Consider the following 25,780-nt stretch of genomic DNA (forward strand, 5'->3'; position numbering starts at 1 on the left):
GGATTAGAAATCACAAACCTCTCAAATTGATGGTGTTAAAATTAAATGCAGAAAAATCTTACTTTTTATAGAATTATTCAAATGAATTACTTATTTCAGGGACTGAAGTGATCTCAATTTTAAAATCTGTTCAACACCCAAATCAGGGCACTTCAGCAGCCTCTCTTTGGCTAGTTGGTCATCGTCCAGTTTCATTCCAGTTAAGTTTCTAGCTTCTCATGAGAAAGAGGGAAGTCTAATGCTAGCTCCTCAAAAAGCTGTTACTTGTACACCCCCTAAACAATGACACTCAGAAACAACCGTGCACTCTTTGTTTTGTTTTGTCTTGTCCTGTCCCATCCTGTGTTGTTTTGTTTTGTTTTGGAGACATGGTCTTACTATGCAGCCCAGGCTGGCCTTGAACTCAAGAACTGCCTGCCTCAGCCTCCTGAGGACTGGAATTGCAGGCAAACAACTGTGTTTTAAACATGGAGTGTTACAGAAAAAAAAATATGTGAAAGCTTCTGTATTGTGCTGGGAACTACATAAGGTGAAATTCTAATGGGAAGTTATAAAATCAAAGTACACAAGGACAGAGGGGAGAAAAAAGAAAAAGAAAACTTTCCAGCTAGTAGCCCATCTTTCATTTCATTTTCGTGGCCAAACACCAGAAAAAGCTTGTTTTTATCCACTGCCTTTAGCCTCTGCCCAAAGACATCTGTCCTTAGGTTTTAGATGAAATCACTTCAGAAATTCTGAATCATGAAATCAATCAGCTTTCTTAGCTCCTTTTGGATGCACTTGAAACTATCAACATGCCCTATGATTAAGTCTGTCTTCTTTTCACCTTCTTATCTCTCCAAGGCCTTTCCCCTTTCTCAGTTTCCTTCAGGATGTTTTTCTGTTTGTTTAATTTTCAGTACTAGAGATAGAACCCAAGGCCTCATTCTTGCTTGGCAAGCAGTCTCCTCCTGAGCTATATCCACAGCTCAGTATTTTCTGTTTTTAATAATGGCACTTCCTCTGGGAGCATTTCAGTCCGTTAAGTAACCCACTGCTCCCCCCAACCCTATCCTAACCTCACTCCTCTTGTTTCAAATCCAAGAATTCCTTGAGCCCCCTCCCAGCTCAGCTACAAGTTCCTTCTCCATCTTTTGGGTCCTCTCATCAGAGAGACCTTTTATATCTCACTCTTCCCTTTATAGCCATGGAGGAAATGCCTCTGGGCTTATCAAAATACTTTTACCTCTCCCTGTGAACTTTCTCTTCAGAAAGATTGTAAGATCAAAGAAACTGAAATGAGTGGGAAAGGGGCCCAGAGAAGAAAGAGAACAGGGAAAGTGAAGCAGAAAAGAAAAAAAATGTGAATAGAACATAGATTTACAAAACAGAGGATGAGGGAAGAAAAAAGAAACTGCATTGAGTTTATATATAATATGACATGTAAGATAATATAATAATGTTATAAGTACTTAATCTAATTTAAATATCACAAATGCTTTTAGGTTATTGGTATTGTTTTTTATTGTTGTGTTGAGTGGCAGAACATTGTGGCATTTACAAAAGTTTTTCCACATGTACAGGAAAGCAATGCGAGTCAACTCCCTGTATAGCTATCCTTATCTCAACTAGCAAAAACCCTTTTTCCTTCCTATTATTGCTTATATTCTCTCTTCAACAAAATTAGAGATAAGGGCAAAATCGTTTCTGCCTGGTAGCGAGGGGGCAAGGGAGAGGGTAGGGGAGGTAAGGGGGGTAAGGGGAGGAGAAATGACCCAAACGTTGTATGCACATAGGAATTAAATAACTAAATAAATAAATAAAAATTTAAAAAAGAGCATTCTACTGACAAAAAAAAAAAAACAGTTGTTGCTATTATTAACCTTATTCCATACCTAAATGAAACTTTATGATGAATGATTTCAGTGAAGTCAGAGTAATTTTACAGAAAGGTATAATGGGAGTTAGAAAGGTAGACAGTGGAAAAATCAAATTGTTTTCTGAAGAGTCTCAGGATGAGAAGCCTGCTTGAGGTTCTATAACTAGTGAATTACTCAGTTGAAACTCAAACTCAAATTAGCCTGACACCAGAGGACTTGTCTCAGAAATCTGGGAAACAATACGAGTATATGACAGACAGAAAGTTACTGCACAGAATAAAGAGCAGAAAGAATGACAGTCCCTTTTCAGTCAAGCTCTGTGAAAGAGAGTGAAGTTGAAGCAGATTTTTCTTTGATCATTTTAGCAAAGCACCCCAAGATCAGCATTAAGTAATAACTGGATATTTTAATTGCTCCAGAATCTTCCAATGAATTTATCAGGCTTCTAACATATTTTTGGAAATTGCTATCATTATGAAAAGTAGTGTGAATAGTTGCCTAGGACAATTCTTTATTGGGATGGAAAGTAGAACAAGGAAAGGAATACAGAAAAAATGTCTAGAAAATGGTACAGGTGTCAATTGTCCCTAGCAGTATTCACCTTTGTGTATGAAAAAGTTCTGCAATCACTAAAATGGGGGAATCCCTAGGAAAAGGACAAATGTTATAAAAACATTTTCAGTAAGAGAATAAAGGAGAACTGTAGTTTCAAATCCATGAACAGAAGTACTGTGCTCTAGAAGATAAAGAAAACAAACCAATAAGCAGCTGATTATCACCTAAGAGCACATGAAATATTATGCATGGAGAAAACAGAGCTTCATAAAGTATAAATATTAACAAGTCCACTTAAATTAATTTTAAATGGGTCTACCAGACATAAACACCTATGTTAGCCTGAATACACAGATTGAAGGCAATCCCAAAATTACCAGTTTGTTAGATCCCTTATATTGACTGCTATGATGATTAGAAATTATTATTATTTTTTTGGCAGTACTGAGGTTTGAACTCAGTACTGCCAAAAAAACAAGGGCTTCCTGGTTGTTAGGCAAGTGCTTTACCACTTACATCATGCCCCCAGACCTTTTTCTTTTGTTTGTTTTTTAGATAGGGTCTCACACTTTTGCTTTGGCAACCTTGGGCTGAGATTCTCCTACCTGTCTCCTGAATAGTTGGGAAAACAGGTATGTGCCAACAAGCCAAGCCTAAAAATGGGCTATTTTTTTCATCACACAGCCTTTAAACCTAAGCTTAGCACTGGGAGTCTTGCTTACTGATGGTGAAACAAAGTCCAGAATGCAACACAAATGAAACCTTTTGCTATCCAGATGTATGTACACTTTACCAATTTTTTCAGTCTTTATAACTATAAATGTTCTGATTGTTGATTCTTGTTTTTAATATGTGACCCTTCTCTGCTCTTTTCTACAGAATAACATCAAGTTTCAACAAGAGTGGTGTCCTGTTCTCTGGGACAATTTTTTATTTCACTCTTAAAAATTTACAGTTCTAGGCTATAGTCCATAGAAGCCAGGCTGGTGAGCACCTGAAGTGAGGGTCTAGATTGTGGCCATGGGATAAGGAACCTGCAACCATGAGACAAGATGAAATGATGAGTTACTCAAGTCACACAGCTTATTAAATAACAGAATGGGATTAGAACTCAGGTTTCTTGGCTCTCACGATTATTACAGTGAGTCTGTGGAAGCAAACCCCCAATGACTACGTAAAGTAAATCATTGGATGGCCAGTTGTGGTGAAATTAAATGCTGGAGTAGAATACTGAGGGTTACTGGCTTGTCTGGATGGCTACATGAATATAGTCCTGGAGCAGACAGGACTATATGTAAACTACAGCTGAACAGGATGCATTTATCTGAGGAAATGACATGCTATACATAAGTACACATGGAAGAGAAGGATGTAAAAATGCCAAGGAAGCAGTTCATTTCTTAATTGGACATACGTTTATGAAATGTTTTTCATTTTTTGTTTTTTTGTGATGTAAGTTCTCATGCTTTCACAAGACTCTAAACACTCCAGTAGAAGACTCTTAGGTAAGATAAACTCTTTCAGCAAAGTAGTAGGGTATAAAATCAACATACAAAAAGCAGTAGCTTTTCTACATGCCGATAAAAAATATGTTAAAAAAGTAATCAGGAAAAAAATTCCTATTCCCAATAGCTTCAACAAAATAGCTAGGAATAAACCTATCCAATGAGGTGAAAGAACTCTACAATAAAAGCTATAAAACATTGCAAAAGAAATTGAAGAAGACACTAAAAGATGAAAAGATCTTTTTGTATAAATTCTTCATAAGAAATGATGCATATTTGTCTTTCTCAGTCTGGCTTATTCACTTAACATGATGATCTCCAATACCACCCATTTTACTACAAAAGACATAATTTATTCTTCTTTATGGGTGAATAACACTCCATTGTATAAATAGAGCATCTTTTCTTTATTCACTTAGACTTGAGTCAAATCTGGAATTGGTGGGGAGGGTAACCAGTGGGAAGGGGGAAGACGATAGGAGAGGTGATGGGGGTGATTGTGATCAAAGTACTTTATATGCATGAATGTAAATAGAATAATTAAACCAATTTTAATTGGTTAAAAAGGGGAAAGGGGGACAAAAAACAGCAATAGAAGCTGTGAGTTTGATCAAAGTACACTCTATGCATGTATGGCAATGTCACAATGAAATTCCTTATGCAATTAATATGCTCTAATAAAAAAGATAGGAAGATATCCCATGTTCAAGGATCAGCAGAATTAATATTATGAAAATGGCTCCACTACTGAAAGCAATCTACACAATCTAATGCAATCCTCATCAAAAGTCCAATGTCATTCTTCCCAGAACTAGAAAAAACAATCTTAAAGTTTATATGGAAGCACAAAAAACCCTAAATAGCCAAAGCAAAGCTGAACAAAAGGAGCAATGCTGGAGGTATCACAATACCTGACTTCAAACAGAACCACAATAACAAAAGCAGCATGTCACTGGCACAAAAACAGACACATAGACCAACAGAACAGAAGACCCAGAAATAAAACCATGCAACTACAGCCATTTGATTCTTGACAAAGGTGCCAAAGCATACACTGGAAAAAAGATAGTCTCTTCAACAAATGAGGCCTGGAAAACTGGATATTCATGCGTAGAAGACTGAAATTAGACCCCTACCTCTCACCCTGAGCAAATATCAATTCAAAATGTGTCAAAGATCTTAATGTAAGATCTGAAAGTTTGAAACTTCTAGGGGAAAACACTTAACGATAGAGGCATAGGTGATGCCATCCTATGTAGGACTCCAATTGCTCAGTAAATAAGAGCAGGAATTGATCATTGGAATTGCATCAAATTAAAAAGCTCATGCACAGCCAAGAAAACAATCACCAGAGTAAACGGACAGCCTACTGAATGGGAAAAAATCTTTGCCAGCTTTGACAAAGGGTATTTGGAAAGTATAAAGAACTCAAAAAAATTAAGCACCAAATGAACAAATAATCCAATCAATAAATGGGCAAATGCATTGGACAGGTCCCAAAAGAAGTTCAAGCAGCAGTAAATACATGAAGAAAATTCTTAGCAATAAAAGAAATGCAAAATCAAAGCTATGTTGAGATTCCATTTCACCTCAGTGAGGGTAGCTATCAATCATCATGAAAACAAACAACAATAAATGCTGGTGAGAATATGGGGAAAGGAACACTTATACACTGCTGGTAGGAATGTAAATTAGTGCAGTCATTATGGGAAGCAATATGGAGGTTCCTCACAATCTAAAAATAGAACTAGCATATGATCCAGCGATTGCACTCCTGGGCATATATCCAAGGGAACCAAAGTCAGCTTACTATAGAGGTACCCACATATCCACATTTATTTTAGCACTATTCACAATATCCAACCCACCAACAGATGAATGGATACACACACACAATGGAGTACTGTTAAAGCCATAAAGAAAGAAGGATGAAATTATGTCATCTGCTGTAAAATGCATGGAACTGGAGATCACAATGTTAAGCAAAATAAGCCATACTCAGAAAGACAAATATGACATGTTATATTGCATATGTGGGGAAAAAAAAGACATGAAAGCAGCAAGGGACTATCTGGGGGAGGTTTGCAAGAAAAGAAAGGAGGACAAAGGGGATGAGTGGGTAAACACTGTCAAAGTATATAGTACGCAAGTATGAACATGTCATATCGATGCTCATTATTCCATACAATAAATTTAAAAAATAGCCCTAAAAGAATTATAGTCTAATATTCATCAATTAAAATGTTATTCAATAAAAATTATCTACTTCTTGAGCCCATATGTACTTTTTCCAATTCCAGCTGACTCAAGGTCAAGTCTATCTAGAATCCAGCCCCCTGTGCTTTTTATATGCAGACACCTTTTGAACTATTACAGTATCCCTAAAGACAAAAGGGGGGAAGGTAAGGTTATAGGGATAATTTTCTCCAAAACTTTTAACTAAAATTAGCTGTCCATCCAGAGATGTATCTTGTTCACCCTTTAAATTTTTTTGCACTCTCCAAAACACGTACAGTCTCCTGGGATGTGTGTACCCCAGTTTGAAAAGTACTGTCAATATAGTTTATTGCCCCCCTCCAAGGAGGTTCCATATAAAGGAAATTTGCTAATAGTTTAAAGCCAGGGAAACTTGGGTCTAGAGACAGAAATAAATTATTCAGGTTCTCAGAGCTTGCAAGTATACAGCTACAATGAGTATTCGGGACTATTGGTTTCCATGTTTAGAGCTAAGCCAGTTGGCATTTAACAGATAGCCATAAAAAATTCACTCTTCCAATTAATTATCACAATAACAGAATGATTCATATCTTTAAAGAATTTAGTAACTGACACAAATGCGAGTCTAATAAATGAAGCCATGATTTGGCAAAGCATGCATCTGAAGATGAGCCTCTCCCAAATCCTAAAGTCATGTGGATTTGTGCCATGATAAACTAGGAACAATGAGTAGCAACTTATCTTGAAGTTCTCAGGAAGAGAAAATGGAAAAGAATACATGGCCTATAAGCAGGATAATGGCCCAAAAGAAGCTATGTAAGACCAACAAAGATGTCTCTTTGGCTGTTGGGCCAAGGATTGTATTTCCTTGCTCTTTTTATTTTTATTTATTTTATTTATTTATTTTTTAAATTGTTTTATTATTCATATGTGCATACAAGGCTTGGGTCATTTCTCCCCCCTGCCCCACCCCCTCCCTTGCCACCCACTCCGCCCCCTCCCCCTTCCTCCCACCCCCTCGATACCCGGCAGAAACTATTTTTCCCTTATCTCTAATTTTGTTGAAGAGAGAGTATAAGCAATAATAGGAAGGAACAAGGGTTTTTGCTGGCTGAGATAAGGATAGCTATACAGGGCATTGACTCGCATTGATTTCCTGTGCGTGGGTGTTACCTTCTAGGTTAATTCTTTTTGATCTAACCTTTTCTCTAGTTCCTGGTCCCCTTTTCCTATTGGCCTCAGTTGCTTTTAAGGTATCTGCTTTAGTTTCTCTGCATTGAGGACAGCAAATGCTAGCTCCTTGCTCTTAAAGAATGCTTGGAGTTAATGCCCCAATCGTACTAGGTTCTATCACCGAAATTATGCTTTTTTCAAGTTGACTGCTTGAAATATATTTAGTTCATTCCAAAATATGAATTCAGTCATTCAAAACATACCTCTGTTTTCTTTACAAAGTCATCGGGAATAGTAATCTTTTAGGTATATCACTCTTCATTCTGAGAGTCAGTGAAGAGAGCCAGGCAAAACAGAAGCCACTGAATGGTAGCGAGGTGAAGAAGTTCCTGTTGTGTAGACCCCAGCCTACACACATCTACCAGATCATCTCTCTGCTGAAGGGCTATTGGTTCCTAAGATTTAACCCCATGAATAAAACAAATCAAAAGACCAAGTCCAAAGCCAAAAGTTAGAAATGCATCCCACTATGCCACAGTCACACCACACACACTCTATCATGTTCTCACGTCCTGCTGAGAAAGGACATTCTCGTTTCCATGTCATTTGTGGTCCTTTTATAATGGTAGACCGTGGCTCATTTATTGGTACTACATTTTTTATGCGAAAGAAATTTGAAAAATCATTAAGAAAATCTGGTAAGGCAAAAGATAGATGATTTGAATTTACATTCTGGTTCAGACCTGGCCAGATGCCTAACTCTAGAAAATTCAGGAGTTAGACTGGATGAGCCCATCTGCCACTCCAATTGAAAATTGTGTCAATTAGGACTGGAGGTGTGGCTCAAGTGGTAGAACTCAAGTGGTAGAGCACCTGCTTTGCGAGCACAAAGTCCTGAGTTCAAACCATAGGCCTACAAAAAAAGAAAATGTGTCAATTAGATCTAAAACTTAAGGAAGCTAAAATTTCAGTCTGACCGGTTTCTCTGCACTCTCTGGATATCCCGATATTCAGAATTATCCAAGTGTTTTAGTGAAATTTTAATAGCTATTATATCTAAGTTTTCGCAAATTGATTTTTTCTAATATTTTAACACTGTAATACAGCAAATATCAGACAGGCCATATCTGCATTATAAGCCATAGAAGTGAAAAACAGTTTTCAAGTTGATCACATTTCACAAAAAGTAAAATGATATTCCACAAATGCTATACCTTAGCTTCCTGAGTACTATAAATGTTGGAACTCTAAGTAACAAAATTCTTTACTAAATCTTTGGGAGTTGAATTCTCATACAACTGAACACCTCTGAAACCTCAGATAGCCTTGGCATGTATGGGAAGCATGAAAACTGTAGTCCTTAAACAGAGTCAAGTGTGCTGTAAAGACCACCTAGCTGGAGGGTTGAGGCTGTGAATCAAACTGTGTTTGATTCCCATAATACTATATCATAAATGGAAACGGTAAAAATAAAAAAGTATGAGTTAGACGCATCAACTTTGCTCTTAATTATAAGAGAAAGCATGGTTAAATTAACTTTTTTGAATGAGGCAATAGGGTTTGAATTCAGGGCTTGCACTCACTAGGCAGGTACTCTACCACTTAGCCATACCCTCAGCCCTAAAATAACTTTTTATTCTTAACAAAAGGCTTCCAAAACTGGCTTTTCAGGAGTAGGATATGAATAGAGATTGAAAATTGGCCCTGGGTACTTTACAAAGTTCTTACGTTAGAATTCAGAAAATTACATAGAGATCCCTGTGGGGCACCACACCCCTCACCTCCATGTCACCCCACACTGCCTTTACTCCTTTGTACATTCATAAGACAGGGTGATTTTTTTATTTGGAAAATATAAGGGGTATGGGTTTGGTCTCTCTCTCTCTCTCTCTCTCTCTTTCTCTCTCTCACACAGCTCAGCAACTTATGGTGTACTTAGAAGTCAAGAAAAGAATAAAAGCAACATACTATCTATAAAACAACCACGTTCACTATTTCACTAAAAACATCACTTATGAAAACAGGAAGATCTTTTTTAAAAATGTCACTTGAGAAGGTGCTGATTCCTTGAGTTTAAGACTCACTCCCCTTATGTGGGAGAGGATTCTCCAGCTGCCAACCCTCGGGGAAACTCAAAAGCTCGATTTCTGCGATGCCCATATTGTGTACATTTGCCAAGTTAACAACAATGAGGACGAAACACTCAACAAAGGAGAGCAGAGCTGTTGACCTGCAGAACACCCACTGGAGGCTGTCAAAAGTCAACTGGAAGAAAGACAAAGATAATACAGACAGTCCTAATTTTAATCATTTGTAAGAATAGAGAAAGTTATGAACATGAAGTAAAACAGACATATTTACGTTTTCAAATATAAATCAACTTACTTCTCTTGGGCAGGAACCCAGGACTCTTCAGTAACCAGCCTACAGTGATTCCCCAGATGGATCTGGCAGAAATGGATAGGACCCAGGAACTTCCTCAGTGCATTCCCACTTCACCTGACTGTGTTAATGAATAGCTTAGAGGCTTCTCCCTCAGTGCTGAGTCACTCAGGGAGGAGGTGGGTGGTGTGAAAGAGGGTGTCACCTTATACAAATACCAATTCAACTGAAACAGTCTCTCTCCTGGACCTACTGTCCTCGTTTAGTGAGTTCTTCATGTAATCTATGGATTTGTTCTGCCAAAAATGTTCCTGTGTCCCTTTTTAACTAATACCCAAAATACACACAACTATATCACTAACAAGGTGGCATCATATCCAACCTATTCTGAATTCCCCTTTAAAAGCAGGACAAAAATCTTTAGGAAGAAGAGCTTCCTCTAGACTGATTAAAGTACAATATAATTACAGGCCAAATACCCAGGCAAACCCCACTGACCAATGAACAGACACTTAAACAGTGAAGGACTGGAATGTAACACAGGTCATGTTAGGGGGAGTGTAATAGTAGGAGGGGGAGGGGAAATGAAGAGGGTAAAGGAGGGTGAATATGGCTGATGCGTTTTCTACACATGTGTGAATATGGAACACTGAAAACTGCCAAAGTCATTTTAAGAAGGGAAGTGGGGAAAGAGGGAGAATAACTGAGGGGAAGAGCCAGACCAGGGTACAATATATGCATACATGAAAATGTCACAATGAATCTCCCTGTACAACTATCATATATTAATAAAAAAATTTTTTTAAAAAAGGACTCTCTTTCTGCACACACACACACACACACACACACACACACCCCATTGCTCAATTAGGAAAGAAAAGTCCTCAGAAACCCAGAAATTCTGGGACTTGAAAACAGAGAAGGAATCTGGTTCAGAAATTCTATATATGTTATAGAACCATCAAAGAAAAAAAAATACATATTCAAATGTAGGAATTCTCATCCTTATTTCATATGTAAAAAATGTGAAAAGGGTGGAAATACAAATTTTCTTTCACAGAGGGAGGAAGGACACAGAAGAGCCATCCTGGGTGGGGGCATCTTGCAAGCTTTGTCTCAAGTGCACCTTTCCTAATAGCCAAGGAGTCTTTAAAGAGGCTTAGCAAACCTGGACCATTACTAAGACGAACCAGGTCACAAGAACTTCCTGGGTCATCTTTACTCATCACCTACACCAACAATTAGCCAAATCCTCCTTAAGCTGGCCCCTAAAAACTGTGGTCCAGCTGAGCTATCCAATGACTATAGCAAGAATAGAAACTTCCGGATGGGAGGACAAGGCAATTGGAACTGGGAGATTACTTCCTGAATGTTTCCTTGTTGTGGACTGAGGAATTGGAAAATCTAAAAGAAGGTGGGTTTTGATAGCAGTACATAGACACTTGGATAATTATATACATAAAGTACTTTTTAATGGGTTTTAAATTCCTGTGATACCCACAAATGTTGATTGGATTGAGGTTGCGTATTAATATTACAAGAGAGAAAGTTGAAAAACAAAGATTTGACTTGACTCAACTTAAAAAATAAACTGGAAGCTATATCCAGCATTAGAATTTAGTTAAAATTGTAGGGCTAAACAGTTTAAAAGCCACTTTGTAGGAACAAGTAGTAACTTATATTAAATGTATGTTTTTGTCCTTCATAAAATATAAAGCTAGAAAAATAAGCTTTTACCCTATAATGAAATAAAGTATGACTGTCCAAAGTTCAGTTAAGGCATTTTAGTCCCCAAGCAATCATTTCTGCATGTAATTAAGAGTTTCTGTTACTTTATATACCAGGACACACATGCCACTAAGCCAAACTAACATTCTTCCATTTACAACCAAATCCCTGATTTGAAAAAGGACTAATTCTAAACACTTGAGTGAAATTCAGACTTCCTCACACTGAACAGACATTTACAAAATGACTGTCTAAACTCAAGAAAATGAAAGTGTAAAAAGGTCAAAATCAAGAATGTGTTTGGACCTGGGTGTGGTGACTCACAGCTAGAGGCCAGTCTGTACCGAAACAAAGTAAGCAAGACCCTATCTCAAAGAATAAGCCAGGAATGGTTTTCCCACACTCGTAATCTCAGCTATGAGAGAGGTGTAGGCAAGAAGATTGCCATCTGAAACTGGTCCCAGGTGCAAAGTATATGACCCTAACTGTAAAATCACTTAAGCAAAATGGACTGGAGGCATGGTTTAAGTGATAGAGCAGTTCCCTAACAAGTGCAAGGCCTTAACTTCAAAGCCCTGGTACCAAAAAGTGTTTGGTATTGCTATGATTTTATCAGTCATACTAGTGCTCAAACTAGTCAGTTAGCTTAAGAAAAGCAAAGAAAAATTCTACTCAGGTATTATTTTAAGCCGATATTATAGAGTTATACATGTAGGTTTCTGGTATGGCAAATGTGCTCACATTTTTCAGACTATGAGGTTTTTGATGTGCTTTGCTTTGTTTTAATACAACTGCTGCAATGCTATCTTTTATATATATATACCTCTACTGCTGCTAATGTCTCCTCTGCAGTGGGGAAGGGTAAGTCAATTAAATAGGCATGAACTTCTAAGATGAATGGAAAAGCTAAAGTGTGAATGAAAGGAATGTGTGTGGACGTGGAGGTGGCCACACAGGCACAGCCTTGGTGTCACTCTGGCCTGGAACTGGGAAGCCTTGACTGTGCTTAGAACAACTTCACAACACCCATTTCACTGTGACTGACCAGCACAGTTCTTGAGGTCACTGTAGGATGTAAGCACAGAGACTGGGTGGCAAATGGTTTTATATCAGGTACCAAAGGCAATTAATTGACAGTAGCTGGCTAAGTTGGGGTGAGGTTCCCAAGGCAATCTCAGATGTAATAGGAGTGTGTCAGAGTTAATTAGCAATGTCCGCCACAGGTTTTGGGTTGGGGAGTGATTGCTGACTCTCTCATAATGTTAGACACTGTAATGTTACATTGTTTTGTCAACATGTTGTACCCTATGAAACAACTAGCCCAAATGAGCACGGATTCTGCAAATAATGGAGAGAAAACACTTATGTTACACTTTTTTTTTTTTTTGGCAGTACTGGGGCTTGAACTCAGGGCCTTCACCTTAAGCCACTCCACCAGCTCTATTTTTGTGAGGGGTTTTTCGAGATAGGGTCTCATGAATTTTTTTGCCCAGACTGCCTTCAAACCACGATCCTATTGATTTCACCTCCTGAGTAGCTAGGATTACAGGCGTGAGCCACCGGCACCTGAGTATGTTACACTTGTAGTGCAGCCAGCATAGTTTTAGGAAGTTTTCATACATTCATTTAATAATTGTTATTAAATGATTGTTACCTCCTTGCCCCAGAGATAGTCCAAAACTGATACTGAAAGTGAAAAGAATGGAAAAGATAAACTAGCATCTCAAAACTGTCTAACCTATGAATCCTGGACTTTGAGGATTTGAAAAAAAATAGAGGGTTCCCCATTGTCCTTCCAGATGGAAGGAATAAATGTTATGTGCCTATTAAAACAAAAGAGATATCATTAGAGTAGTAACTACAGAGTCAATTTCTCCTTGTCTGGGTGTAGACAGATGCACAATTCATGAATAATTGCCAGTGCTACAAGCACTTAATACACTCTGACAGCAGCAGAATGAGGCAGACCAATGAGGAACACAGCACAGATCCACACGATCCTGGCTTCAGACTCCTGAAGATACTCACTACTCACTATGGACAAGTCACCTAACCCTTATGCCCATGTTCTTTCAGTGAAACTGGTGATAACCATCTCTTTATCACCTGGGCAGGTCAAAATGATAACATCAGGTTTATCTAACCAAGACCCCAAACTTGTGCTGTACCCAACATCAGGAGGAATCAGGACACCTCAGTCCTGAGATCCTGTTACTTTCTGATTCTTCTTTGAGCTTCAAATAAATAACAGATTTCTGCTTTCTAGTGAATATAGTTCTTGTTCTGTTGATCTGAAGCAGGGCTCATCCAGTTAATGAGAAAGGGAGGAGCAGAGATGCAATTGGATAAGCGAGAGACCTGCAGTCATGCTCTCTCCAACAGTGCTCAAGTTGAGAGACTTGAAGTTTTACTACTTCACTTTTTATTTTACTTTACTCCATTCTTATGTCCACTAAAACCAGCAATTTGGCAGCACCAGCAACCACTGTTCCTCAGGGTGTTTGCATGTATCAACGTTTTCTACTCTCGTGACCTTCTGTAGACAGTCATAGAAAGACATAGATATGGTGTAACCCTGCAGATACAGTGCACCCCTCTTGGCTGCAGCCTGCAGGACTGGAAAAAAAAGGATTGCTTTTTCTTCCACTGAAAAACTTAGAAAGAAAAATTTGTTTTTGTAATTAAAATTTTATTATTAAACTAGTATAGTTATTTCATGATTTGATTATCTTCACTTCTGATTCTCCTCAACTCAGTTTCTCTACTCCAAATATTTCATGATATTCCATAATAAGCCCCTTGAGATCAGAGGTCATCATATGTGTCATATTTGTATTTCTTGAATCACAGTAGCACTCAGTGTTGATTGGTTAAATGAAGGAATAGTGATCATAAACAATGAGTGTACATACACAATGGATATTCATTATTTATCAAAAGTCTAGTTTATTTAATTTTTGTAAATCTGATTTCTTATTAGTTTTTCAATCCCTGTCTGCAAGATTATAATATTAGATCTTCAATTCACCCATGATACCCACTGCTCTCTCTCTTTTTTTTAAGTTGTTTTATTATTCATATGTGCATACAATGCTTGGGTCATTTCTCCACCCTGCCCCCATCCCCTCCCTTACCACCCACTCCGCCCCCTCCCTCTCCCCCCTACCCCCTCAATACCCAGCAGAAACTATTTTGCCCTTATTTCTAATTTTGTTGTAGAGAGAGTATAAGCAATAATAGGAAGGAACAAGGGTTTTTGCTGGTTGAGATAAGGATAGCTATACAGGGCATTGACTCACATTGATTTCCTGTGCGTGGGTGTTACCTTCTCAGTTAATTCTTTTTGATCTAACCTTTTCTCTAGTTCCTGGTCCCCTTTTCCTAGTGGCCTCAGTTGCTTTTAAGGTATCTGCTTTAGTTTCTCTGCGTTGAGGGCAACAAATGCTAGCTAATTTTTTAGGTATCTTACCTATCCTTACCCCTCCCTTGTGTGCACTTGCTTTTATCATGTGCTCAAAATCCAATCCCCTTGTTGTGTTTGCCCTTGATCTAATGTCCACATATGAGGGAGAACATACGATTTTTGATCTTTTAGGCCAGGCTAACCTCACTCAGAATGATGTTCTCCAATTCCATCCATTTACCAGAAAATGATAACATTTTGTTCTTCTTCATGGCTGCATAAAATTCCACTGTGTATAGATACCACATTTTCTTAATCCATTCATCAGTGGTGGGGCATCTTGACTGTTTCCATAACTTGGCTATTGTGAATAGTACTGTAATAAACATGGGTGTGCAGGTGCTTCTGGAGTAACCTGTGTCACAGTCTTTTGGGTATATCCCCAAGAGTACCCACTGCTCTCTTAAGGGAAGATTTCTCTTCATTTTATAGTGATTGCTTACATAATTTTCATAGCTGAATTTATTGCCCAAATTGAAACCTCTTTCATCACTGCCTCCTCCCTCTTCTTCTCCCTCTGTGCTAAACCATATCCAATTAATTGGTCATTGAAGTATCAATGTCAATTCTCCCTCCTATTCAGTCTAATCTCCCTCCCTTCCACTGCCTGCCCACTCCATTTCCTTTACTTTACATAATCAAAGGATAACTCCTCCCAAGAAAGCAGAGAGTTCTGGATTTTTAAAAAATTTCAAACATTATTGTAAACTAATGGTTTATTCTCTACTGTAATAAAAATTTCAAATAATTTTGATGATTTCCCTAGAAAATAGTGACTTTAAAATATTTTGGAATTGATACATTTTATTGTTATTTATATGTTATAACAGTTCTCCTACCATTATCCCATTCCTTTCCTAACCAAGTCATTTTAGCTAAAAATAGTTGAATTCAATAATTCAAGACTATGTGTGTGAAACAGAAAGAAAGAGAACAGAGGTAATTTTCTATTTCATGTATCTTATGCACTTTTAAAACTTTTGATATGCTTTTAAATTTTTTACTATTTGTATCCATTTGATTTTCCATTTCTATATGTAATATTTTATTTAGTTTAGGAAAAACTTAATACGTGCTTATACATTCATATGTCTTTTATAAAAACAAATGTAGCTGGGATGGTGGTGTACATCTGTAACCCCAGAACTCAGGAGGCAGAAGAAGCAGGATTGCAAGTTCAAGGCCAATTTGGTCTATGTAGCAGGTTCAAGTACAGCCTGAGGTATGGAATCAGACCTTATCTCAAAACAAACAAACAAACAAGCAAACAAAATTGTTTACTTTTACCAGTTTTACCTGATGTAGAGAAAGTGAAGAAAATTTAAACTGATAAACCAAACTCCCAAAACAGTCTAAAAAAATGTAAAGATCGAACTGAATACACACACACACACACACACACACACCCCAAACAAGGGAAATTCCCAAGAAACATTTAAACTCAACATTAGAAAATAAATATGATATTCCTTGACTTTGAGCACAGATAGAGACAAAGTTAGATTTGAAAGCATCAAACAATAAAAATGCTCTGACAGCTATCACTGTTAATGTAACTGATGCAACTTAGAATCAATCCTTTTATTCCTCGTCTGTGTCCAGAGGTCAGCAATCATTTTCTCAAAGAGCTGCATAGTAAATACCTTATTTTAGCCTTTGTAGGCAGAAAGCAGCCAAGGACAATATTGTAAAGGAGAGGGAATGGTCAGAACGGTCCATGTGGCTGGTGCTGGTGGGACTTGGCCAACCTCTGGTGTATGCTAACTAAGCGTATTGGGAAAACATGCCTCGTCCCTTCCTCTCCCTTCTCACACAGAGGTAATGCCAAGTGAGAAAAGGAGCATAAGCAGAGAGCCAAAACAACAATTAACAATACTGAGGTTCTTAGTGGTCCAAGTGACTTGGAAAAGACTCAGTAATTTAAGTTTGTGAGATTATAGTCCATTCAAAATTATGGGACACTTCTTGACCCCCTACTATGTCAGATAAGCTTATTATATAAGGCATAACTCATTAACTGATTGCATCCCCACAACTTTCCTTCCTTTTAAAATTATTTCTTTTTAATGTCATGCTGGGGATCAAGCCCAGGGAGCAAGCGCTCTAACGCTGAAGTATATGCCAGCTCTATTTAGAGTTTTATCTGAGACAGGGTCTCACCAGCTTGCCCAGGCTGGTCTCAAATTCTAATATACTGCCTCTGCCTCTCGAGTGCTGGGATTACAGGCATTCTTCACCTCGCAACAACTTTCTAATGTCCTGTCAGCATCTCTGTGTCAGAGGAAGACATGGAGTTTCAGAGTTTCACAGCAAGCAAACAGTACAGAGTCAGGGCTTTTAACCCTCTGCGTCCGGGTGTTTCTTCAGCTACTTCTGCTACTGCTGTAACACTCCCACTATGCCACTTCCCCTCTCACACTGCTCCATGACGCTCATGAAATTAAGCCTTTTCAGTTCAGCATATCTTCTGTGCTTGGAAGCCAACCCTGCGATTCCCACCACTGCGTGGATTTTCCCCCTCAAAAGCAGTCACCTAGCCCAACTAGTCTATCCAGTCTAACTGTAATTCTGCAACACAGAAACGGGGAGTGGATCTTGACTTTACACACCCATGGCCAAACCCACGTAGAAAGACTGGGAAATGAATGTGTGTGATCTTTGCTTATGCAACAGAATGAATCTGAAGAGACCCACAACGTCAGTGTGCATGAGGAGAGAAGGTTGACTCCATGCTTCTCCTCCACTGTTAGGCTCTGGGAGCATCTCTGTGGCTCATTCCAGAGTTCACGGGCACTAGGAGACCAGGGCAGGTCCCCCATGAGTGATTCCCTTTCACTTACAGCCAAAATGTGTGTTTCTGTTAGAAAGTCAAGACTTCATCAACACCTAACATTGGGCTACATGAACATCTACCTAGTTCACTCACTTCATTTTCTCTTACACCCTGTCTGACAAGTAGATATAGAAACAAGTAGGTGTAGGGAGAAATAAAGAGACACTCAATGAACACTTCTTTTCTCAATAAATGTGCTCCTTTATGAGTTTTTGGTTTAGTGTCATAACTGAAGTCTTAACCAGTAAAAGAAAGAGTCATCACAAGCTAAATAGCAAACCATGAGCTTAAAAAAATGTTTTTAGGGCCAGGCATGGTAGTATAAACCTGTAATCCCAGCTTCTCAGGGGATAGAGGTAGGAGGATTGCTGTCAGAGGACAAATTGCAAAGTAAGCATGAGACTCAGCTGTATATTCTGATTTTCACCTCAGACTCTAGCAAAGGGCATATATAAAATGTGTTTCCTCAGATTGCTGTCCTTTCCCAACCAAGTCCCATTAAAAACACATGTGCTAAAAAGGCTCAAGTGAAAAATTAAATAAGAAAAATCATCTGTCTTACAGCAAATTTAATTCCCCATAGGTCCCAATGAAACCACTTTGTAAGGTCTACTGTGCTTTGTTCTTCCTTCCAAATCTTAATTCTCCCAACAGTTTTAAAAAAAAAATGGGAGTCAAATTGGATGGGGCAGCCCATAGTAAAGACAAGACTTGAGACTTGACAGTGAAGCAACAAGTCACATAACCAACAGCAAAGTTCTATGTACCTTTCCCCTAATCCCTCAGCAGAGCCCAGGGCACACAGAACTCTCGGTTCCTTTCAGTGCTGGCTGAGTTGACTACAGAGTTAGAAGGAAAGAGTGCCAAAATATTTGACATAACTCTGACTTGCCAAGATAGCAGAGGCAAATCAAGAGGCAAAAATTGGGTCAATTATGTAAGTGAAATAAGTCAGGCACTGAAAGACATACCGTGTGTTCTCATTGATCGCACAGAAATAGCAAAACAGTGGTTACGAGGAACTGGGAAGGGTAGGGGTCAGTGGGGATGGAAAGAGGATGGTTTAGGGATACAGGGGTGAGGCTGGTTCTCATGTTCAATAGTAGGACAGCCATGGTTGACATGGTTGACACCATTTAACTATATATTTCAAAACAGCTATGGAGAGGATTTTGGAGACTCCCAGCACAAAGAAATGATAGCTGTTTGAGGTGATAGACATCCCAGTTACCCTAAATTGACCATTACTCATTGTTGGCATGTACTGAAATATCACTCTGTACCCATAAATATGTATAATCATTATATGCTTATTAAAAATAAAATAAAAGATTCCACAGTAACTATATCAAAAAAGATGTGTGATTGAAGATTGAACATGGAAAAAAAAAGGTCAGAGAAGTCTTTTTTTTTCTTTAAGATAAACAAATGTATTTAAACGTAACAACCCAAACTTACCACCTGGACAAACTCAGTGAGGTAACTCCCACACCTCCAGGCAAATTCCTTAGCACAATAAACAAACGCTTATGTTCCACCCCAAGTTCCTACCTCCCTTTGCTTTGCTGGACAGCTTCCTGGGTCTCCCCAGAAAAGTATGCAGTCCGCCCTGTGGCTGACCCACCCTCCACAGTCAAACTTGACAAGGCCCAGCAAATCCACTCTCAAAACATAGGACATTGTTTGGGGATTTGTGCAAAGGAATTTGGCAGCTGTGCCTTCCCCTTGAGGTGTGGCCTAAAGAGCAAGTTTCTCAGCCAAGGGCACAGGATTAAGTAGTCTCTTGAAAATAAATCACTATTAAATTGTACTTATCCAGAAATACACATGATTATAAATGTCTGTAGACTTCCTCTGCTACTGATTCCTTAAAACAAAACAAAACACTAAACTAAACTAAAAACTTACCCTGGCAAATGTTTCTTGTACTGAACCAAGTAAAGGATGGAACTAACACAGGACACTTTGCATAGATAGATATATTGTTTATTTCCCTCTTTTCTCCCTTGCTTCCCTCCATGAAACACCTATGAGACAGCTCCTGGCATTCACAGCACAGCCTGGGAACCGAGGGAAGAAGACTCCAGTATCTCTGATATGCCAGGAGTCAGGGTAGGCCTCAAGAGAGTCCTTTTCAGTTCTACGGGGCACTGTGTGCAGAGAGATACCATTGTCTTTCCACAGGCCTTATAGGAAAAGTCAAGAACTTCAAAAAAGAAATTTGTTTCTAGCCTCACCTTTTCATCACTAGAATTCCTACTAAACCCAACCTGAAGTTGCTTCCTTTCTATTTTTTGCCATGTGGTCTGCTTACTCTGTGCAGGCTATGACAGTGAGTTTTGAAGGTGTGGTCATTCTGTTGCCCTCATTATTGGGGCAGAGGATCTTCATGCTGGGTGAGTGAATGGTGGAGCCTGCAGAGGTGAGCTGTGCTGCTACTCTGGACAATGGGCTGAGTCTTGTTGATCTCAATGGTAGCTGTCACAGCCCTGTGAATCATTTGTGAACCAGGCATGACCCTACTGGAAGCCAAAATGGAGTGGGTGTAACATTGAAGGATTTTTTTTTGGGGGGAGGGTTGTTGTTATTTTATGTTTTTAATGACTTATTCATGGATAAAAGCAAATGAAGTAATAGGCCAGTTCCTATAGGCCAGAAAGACCATCTTAAATACAAGAAGGGCTGGACAAGAAATAATATAAAATATCTGTGGAACATTAGCTGCGGACCACATTGTGATAACCTCAGAAACAGACTTATTCTGTCTGTGAGCATTTCTGATTCTGTGCTGGACCAAAAGTTATTAAGAGAATAGTGATTTTCAGAATCTCCCCCTATCAGGTCCACTCAAATGCACTGGAAGCTTTGAACTTGGCCTTTCAACTTCACCTTCCACGGTCTCTATTTCCCAGCACAATGTTAAAGCAGTAAGTACTCATAGTCAAAGATCAGCTATGTACCACAGGCTCTGCACAAAAGGGGGGAGAAGGAAGTTAATGATTCTGAAAAGTCTATTGGAAAGTGAGGAAGGAGATCAACAGACAAGAGGAACCAGAACTGGACTGTGATTTAGAGACAGTACCTGGGAGTTAGGAAAGTAAGACTCCATAGTGTTGCTGTACAGTAAGGAAGTATGATCTGAAAGATTTCGATTGTACATCCCCATCAGCATAAAAATATTTTGAGCACAAACCATCTACTGGTAAGTATATTTGCTTAATTTTACACTAGAGAACTGTACTTTTGTGTGTTTCCTGCAGGCAGTTGATGGTAAATACAAGGTGTTTCCAGAAGCTACCCCCAGCTTCCCATGACTTATTTCACCTCAGTCATGAGCAGGCAGTTTGAATCATTGGCAGCCATTTTCTGTAATTCCTGAAATTCTCCATTTTTTGAAAGCCATCAGCAGCTCTGCATAAGCATTTTTGCCCTCTGACATTCTGATTTCCTTGGCATAAGTCTTATTGACACCTATAATTTACAAAGCATAGTATACATAATAGAAAATTTTAAAAGGACAATGCAAGCTATTTAATTAGTCTCTAAATAGCATAAAACTTTTTTCTAAAAAATAATAGTATGCAATTAATTCTTTTAAATTAATTGGTATATAATTTAAATATCTGGTTCTAAATTCATTTTTTTGTGCAGTACTAGAATTTGAACTCAGGGTCTTGTGCTTTCTAGGCAGGCACTTTACCACTTGAGCTGCTCTCCCAGCCCATCATTTCTTTTTAATATTAAGTTTTAATAGCTATCAGATCTTTTAAAAAGGATACCTCACAAAAATATAGATTAAAATAGAAGATGTACTTCATTAGTGACAAAGATCCTTTCCTTGTTATCTTGTCTCTTGTTTTGAACCTTGAATGTCCCCTTTCAAGGCCTCCGGCCCTCACACTATTGGGAGGTACTGGATTTAGTAGGTGGGTCTTAGTGGAAGGAAGTTAAGTCCTTGAGGTCATTGCCTTGAAGGTGATTTTGGGGAAGGCAGCCCCTTCCCCTTTCTCTTTGCTTCATCACCAACCTGAGGTAAACAGGCCTTCACCTGTCACATGCTCTCACCATCATGTGTTCATGATGTATGTATTGTACCATGGGCCCAAAACAACAGGGCCCAACAACCATGGGCTGAAGTTTCTGAAACCATAGCCAAAATAAACCTTTCTTCCTTTGAAGTTAATTACCTTGGGTATTTTGTCACAGTAACAGAAAGCTGACTAACACTCCCCTTGACCAAAATCTAGTACAACTCCTCAGAACTCTCCATTCAGCTAGACTTTTAGGGTTCTGTGTTCATCTCTGCATTGTCCAATGTAGCAAGAATCCTGGTGAATCAGCTTGCTAGAATCATCTCCCTTCAATATCTGATCATTTCTCAACAGAAAATGAAACAGAAGAGCACATATACGGCACTGAGGATATGAAACACCAAGAATTAAATCTAGCAATAAGACAGGCAAAAACTCTATGAGGAAAATTGTTCAAGTTTATTGGAAGAAAGTAAAGAAGTGCCAAATATATGGTGAGATATAAAATATTTTATGGGTTGGAAAAGATCACTATTATGGGAACATTGTGGCAGTGGCAGCTAGCTGTCCATCACAATCTATTTCCCCTTTCTTCTGTGGTAATAGGGCTGTGATTGGGCACATGGCTACCCAGGCAGAGCTACATTTTCCAGGCCTTGTTAGCTGGGTGTGCCCATGTTATTAACTTCCCTCCCACAGAAGGTAATTTGAGACAAGACAGCTTTACATTATCAGGCACTTTCCCTTCCCATTGGCTGGAGCCTGGGTTTTGCAACAGGACCACACAGGAAGTTTCTGGGTTACTCCAGGCTTTCCTATGATCTATATGATCTAAATGGTGATGAGAGGTGTATATGCATTTAAATTTGTCTGAGCTGTACAATTACAATCTGAACACTTTATTTGTGCATGTTTTACCTCAATTAAAGCAATGAGGAGAGTGGTGCAGTATTTTAGGCAAGAGATAATATTGGCCTGAAGGAAAGTGATGGCTGACAAGATGAAGACTGTGAAGTGATTTAAAAAGATACTAAAAGAGGTAAAATCCACAGGTGGATGGCAATGAATTTGAATGGGAGAGGTGAGGGAGAGAAAAGTATTGAGGAAGAGTCCCAGTGTTCTAGGTCTATTCAAACAAACTGAACATGGCAGAGCTGGTAAAGTGTGGGTCCAGAAAGTGTAGGTCCGGCTGGGGAAAGACTCTCCAGCTACTTTTCACTCTTATTTGGAAAAATCATCCTGAGAGTCCCAGCCCAGAATTTCTAGGAGCTTTCTCCTTTTTTCCAGACTTGCACGAAAATGCTGCAGAGCCTGGAAAACACCAGAGCCTCCAATAGAGTTTCCATGTATCTTCTGGCATCATGACAGAACCAAGGAAATGGATAAATGTAAGATGCTAAACTCTTTCACCAAATTCTCTCCTGATCTTACGATTAAAGAATTTAATTTTCACATAATTGCAAAAAATGTGTACCTGAATCATGAGTTTTGCTCCTTTTGGGTTATTATTGCATATTGACATTTTATTCTCTTGGTGGTACTGGTGCTTGAACTCAGGACCTCATGCTTGCTATGCAAGTGTTCTTACTGCTTGAGCCACTCCAACAGCCCTTTTTTGGTGATGGGTTTTTTTGTCAAGATAGGGTTTCACAAATTAGTTTCCTGGGGCAGGCTTTGAACCCTCCTGATCTCTGCCTCCTGAGTCACTAGGATTACAGGCATGAGTCCCCGGTACCCGGCTCATTCTGGCATTTTTATATTTATGATAGCCTACATGTTTGTTACTATAATAGCTAAATGATATTCCTTTGCATTTTGAAATCCATAAGATGACTGGTCTGAAGAGTTTACACTGCTTTTAGGCACCAGATGCCAGTGCCTCATGCTATAATTCTAGCTACTTGAGAGGTTGAAATCAGAAGGACCATGGTTTGAGGCTAGTCCATGCAAAAAGTTTGTGAGATTCCATTTCGACCCATAGTTGGGCACAGTAGTGCAATCTGCAATCCTAGCTACCACAGGAAACCTAAAATAGGAGAATCAGTCCAGGCTAGCTTAAGCAAAAAAGGGAGACCCTATCTCAAAAACAACCAGAGAAAAATGAACTAGAGGCATGGCTCAAGCAGTAGAGTATCTGCCTAGCAAGCATAAAGCCTTGAGTTCAAACCCCAGTACCCCCAAAAAAGAAAAAGAAATAGGTTCTACAAAAATGACACTTGCGTGAGGTGGTAGAATCAACCTGAACTTCCCCTCTTCCCATCAAATTTATTGGAAGAAGCAGGCTCCTAAGCCAGGGGAAATTCACAGAGCGTAATATAGAGGGGACTAAGCAACAAAGACAGAGCTAAGACTGAGACACAGCTACACTACTGTCATCCTCAGAGTGAGGGAAGCCATCCCCAAGTAGTAAGTAACTGAGACAAGAATTTTGCTGAAGAACCTGGAGGAAATGGACTTTGGTGTAATGTGGTAGAATGAGATCGCTGTATAGCTGTTCCTTGACTTACAATGGGGTCACGTCCTGATATAGCTGCTGTAAGTTGAAAGTGCCCTTCATACACTTAACCTACAGAACACTTTCATTTAGCAACACAGCGCACTGTGCAGTATCAGTCACTTCCTCTCACGATGGCATAAAAACACTGTCACAAATGCCATAGAAGCTCACTATTGCTAGCCCAGGAAAAGATCAAAACGCAAAATTCTAACTACAGTTTCTATTGAATGCATATCACTTCTGTACCACCATACAGTAGAAAGCACGTTAAGTTGACCATCCTAAGTCAGGACTTTCTGAACTTGGAGACGAAGAATCCTTGCCCTTACTGATCCGGGCCCTAATATAAAACCTGACCCACCTGTCAGAGCTAGTGTTTCTTGTTACCATAGTAAGCTAATGAAAGTGTCTTCCCCAAATCAGTCCTGGGAGCATGGCTGAACTCCACAGCTAGAGAACAAGGAGGCTCAAAGAAAAGCAGCCATGCATGGAAGCACAACTTAGGGATCTGCAGCTATCCTGAGTCACCCTGGCCCCTGAGCAGTCCAGGAAATCTCAGCACTGTAGCTGTCAGGCTGTGCAGTGCAGAGAGAGCTCGGTAATCCCAACATGACCTGCCTTGGCCACTCTAGACAAGGGTATTGGAAAGAGAGCTCAAACAGTGTTCATTGAAAGGCAATAAAATATATTTGTCTATTATTTTAAAAAATTTCCAAATCTGTCATAACTCCTAAAAACCAATCAATCAACAAACAACAGTCACCACAGAAAAACCTGGCCAGTATTTAGGCTAGCTTCATATACAATATATTAATTAACACTGTGCTTGGTGTGTTTTAAATACTCCTGATATCATACAGGCTGTTTCTCCAGTTGTGTTTTTCTGGAACTGTGGCTTGCCATTTTGTTTTAAATAATAGACTATACTTTTGAGTAGTGTTAGGTTTACAGAAAAATTAAACAGAAAGTACAGAGGGTTTTCACATACCCCCTTGTCCCTAACACTGTTTTCTTTACTGTTAACATCTTGCTTCAGTGTGATTTATTTGTTAAAATCAACATACTAATTAATGTTGACTTATTATTATTAACTAAAGTCCATAGCTTACATTCATAGCACTCATTCTTTATGTTGTATAACTCTATGGGTTTTGACAGAAGCATAGTGTTGGGTATCCACCATTATAGAATCATGCAGAAGAGGTTCACTGCCTTAAAAATCCCTTTGCTCCCCTTATTTATCCTTCTCTTTCCCTTCCCCTTCCTATTCCTGGAAGCCACTTATTTGTTTTACTATATCTGTGGTTTCATCTCTTCTGAAAGATAATTTGGTGGTGCTCATACTATGTGTAGCCTTTTCAGACTGGCTTCTTCCACTTAGAAATATGCACTTAAGGTACAACTTGCTATTTTTGTTGCATAGTGAAACAAAGAAAAGTATAAAGATCCCACAGTCAGTTTGAAACTTTACCAATAACTGTTGTACACACACACACACACACACACATCAGTTTTTTGGGATTTACACTCAACAACA

General features: G+C 38.9%; 1 protein-coding gene across 8 annotated transcripts in view; it reads right to left on the reverse strand.

Moving 5' to 3' along the window:
* Scel (sciellin) overlaps positions 1 to 9,839 on the reverse strand; it is a 106,835-nt gene extending 96,996 nt beyond the window's left edge. For all 8 annotated transcript variants that reach the window (XR_012436194.1, XM_074043184.1, XM_074043180.1 and 5 more), the window contains exon 1: positions 9,695 to 9,839. The gene's annotated coding sequence lies outside the window, so the exon portion shown is untranslated. The remainder of the gene's footprint in view (positions 1 to 9,694) is intronic.
* Between the last annotated feature and the right edge of the window lie 15,941 nt (positions 9,840 to 25,780).

This window comes from Castor canadensis, chromosome 10 (genome assembly GCF_047511655.1).
Source record: "Castor canadensis chromosome 10, mCasCan1.hap1v2, whole genome shotgun sequence".
Lineage (NCBI taxonomy): Eukaryota > Metazoa > Chordata > Mammalia > Rodentia > Castoridae > Castor > Castor canadensis.